Source organism: Sinocyclocheilus anshuiensis, unplaced genomic scaffold, assembly GCF_001515605.1.
Source record: "Sinocyclocheilus anshuiensis isolate Anshui unplaced genomic scaffold, SAMN03320099.WGS_v1.1 scaffold1587, whole genome shotgun sequence".
In the NCBI taxonomy this organism is placed as follows: domain Eukaryota; kingdom Metazoa; phylum Chordata; class Actinopteri; order Cypriniformes; family Cyprinidae; genus Sinocyclocheilus; species Sinocyclocheilus anshuiensis.
In genome coordinates this window covers 89,521-92,480 of record NW_015552638.1, presented here as the reverse complement: position 1 = coordinate 92,480, position 2,960 = coordinate 89,521, and positions in this window count along the sequence as shown.

Genomic DNA, 2,960 nt, shown 5'->3' with positions numbered 1-2,960 from the left:
ACAGGGGGCGATATAGGCAGGTTGGTATTCCACATCGCAGGTTAAGACTAGACTTCACGGGGATTGGGAACGTGATTTGTGCTTTTAGCTCTGAAGTGTGTGCAAAAAAAGCGTCGCACGAATTTTAAAGCCCATAGATACGCAAACCTGTTTGTCTCTTAATCTACGATGATGAGCTGTAATGCTCCTTTCTGAGAGTGAATCAAGGGCAGAACTGTGACTTTAGTCACAATCTGTTGTTGATGAGTGTTCATATTGCTTCTGGCAATATTGAAAAAAGGAGTATGATCTGAGTGGTATTGATACGATTTGTTTTAGGTGTGTTTCTGAGATTAGTGGTCTTTCTATGAAAAGCATATTGAAAAAAATCTGATTTATTTGAAGCGATGTTACAGAGTGTGCTGGTTGAAACATCAAATGTGAAAAGCAGGTCGAGCGTGGTGTTGCTTCACAATTTGTGGTCAGCCGTTGCACTTTATGTAAGTGGTGATGGGAGAAAAAAACTCTCTTCGATACTTTGAATTGACTGAACCAATTGCCTGGTGTAAGGATTTTAACTCTTTTATTTTAGCTCTTTTCAGAGGGGGAATCAAATCTGAAGATTCAAAATCAACCTAATTGAACTGATTCCAAAATTGATAGTTTACACTTTATCGAACGTTCGTCCATCAAGATGTTAACATCAGTATATCTTACCAATTTTAATATTTGTACTATCCCTGGCCAAAGGTTAATACATAAAATACACGACACAAGACAATACTTCTTTATAAATGAAACAGGAATTTATTCGCTATTCTATGGCACATTAAACTAAGCTAAAACACAGACACATGCACACAAAATGTTCAGGAAATGAGTTGCTGCGTTTGCATGAAGTTCCCAAAGTTCTAATACTCGTTTTCTACGAGTTCTTTAAATTCAACCTGAGAAAACTCATAAAAGCAGAGACTTGGCTTATGTTTACTGCTTAAACTCAATTCAGCACCAGTTCAGCAAGAGATGAAAACCTCATTTGTTTACTTGCGTTTTGGTGACAGCTGACAACAGGCTTCCTGGATGGCTGCTTGAGGGAATCCCGGGGCTGCGGATTGGCTGCTGACGCGGTCGATGTCTGACGTATTTCTGGGGATGCCCTCCGGCGATTTGTTGGTTTCCTTGTGACGTGACGACGTGCTGGAAGTTCTTCTCAGAATCTGTTAGCGAAGACTAAGTTTTGAAGATTTCTGCAGTCACGAAGTTTGACAAAGTTTTGGAGTTCTGGAGGATCACTAGCCTGATGTTGATGGCTGTGAGCGCTTTGTAGCACAATCAATAAGGCGGAAGAGCCAAAGATCCAGAGAACAAGCAGCGAGCGAAGGCTTTGTGTCCAGTTTTAAGCAGGCTGATTTTGATCCATCCCATGGCGCAGTCTTCCAATCAAATATTGTTGCAGGGCCTTAACCACGCCCCATACTGATCCTTCATCATGCATGAATCACATGCTCCCCGTGGGGAGTATTTCTGCAAGTCTTAATAACTTATAAAAGTACTATCACCAGAGAATGATGCCTGGTGCCTCTTTATCTGGTTTCGATGGACCCATCGAAGGACTGGCTCGCTGCGCCCTTGTCCGATTTTGATTCGATAGGCAACAGGTGAGAGCTTGTCCACAATCTCGTGGGGTCCTGTCCAGTGAGGTAGGAATTTCTTTGACAGGCGATGGGGAGCGTTCTGCCTTGGTTGGGCGAAGCTGTAGTACCATGCTTTGTCTCCGACATTAAGTTCCTGGTGAGAGGCCTTTTGGTTGTAGTAGGCTTTACGATCTTCCATGCTTCTTTGGAGTTGTTGTTGCACGAAGGCGAAAGTTGTTCTCAGGTGTTGATGCAACTCTTCCAGGTACTGGTGAGTGGTATAGGCGGTGACGAGGTTCAGGTCATCAGGTTGGTCCAGCAGGGGTAACAGTAGTGTCATTTGTCGCCCCGTCATCATCTCGAACGGGGGTACTCCGGTAGACTGGTGAGGGGTGGCCCTGACGGCCATCAGTACCAGAGGAAGCTTAATATCCCAATCCTTTTGATTGGCGGACACATACTTCTTCAACATGCTGACCACTGTCCTGTTGACTCGTTCCACTTGACCTGAGGAAATTGGGTGATGGCTTATATAGAGCTTGGCCTGTATACCCAGGAGTTTCCACTTTTCCTGCATGATTTCATCGGTGAAGTGGGTTCCTCGGTCAGAGCTGACCCTCAAAGGCAGTCCGAACCTTGAGAAGATGCGATTCATCAAAAGCCAGGCTGTTGTTTCTGCTGTATCATTGGAAGCTGGGAGACACTCTTTCGAAGATCTAATCTAAATATTTATTATTAATCATAACCAGTTATAATTAGTCATAAATATTTCCCTTTTGAGCTGATTTACTACACCTGTGTTGACCGTGGTAGGGGTCCTACCCAATCTATTTGGAGGTCCGACCATGGGAAGGTCATTCCTTTCCGCTGCAGTGGTGCTCGGTGGTTTGGATTTGCCGGCTGGAACTGGCAACACACTAGGCATCCTTTTACATACTCCGCCATGTCTTGCTGCATGCCAGGCCAGTGTGCTACTTGCTTGAGCATTTCGTAGGTCGCCTTGGTGCCATAGTGTCCAGCGCATGGTGAATCGTGGGCGTGTGTCAGCATTATCCCCCTTTGGCCCTGAGGGACTACGAGCTTAACTGTTCCCTCCTGGTGGAATGACCTGCCCAAATCAATCCGAGCAGCTGAGTCCTTAACCATCTTCAAGAAACGACTAAAAACACATCTGTTCCACTTTTATTTGACCCTCTAACTCTAACACTTTCGATTCTATTTTAATTCTACTTCATGTATATTTATCTTCTTTTTTATTTTTAATTTATTATTATTATTTTTTTTTTAAAAACAACAAAAACAGACAACCACTAGCTTTCTATTTTTTCTATTCTATCTACTTGTTTT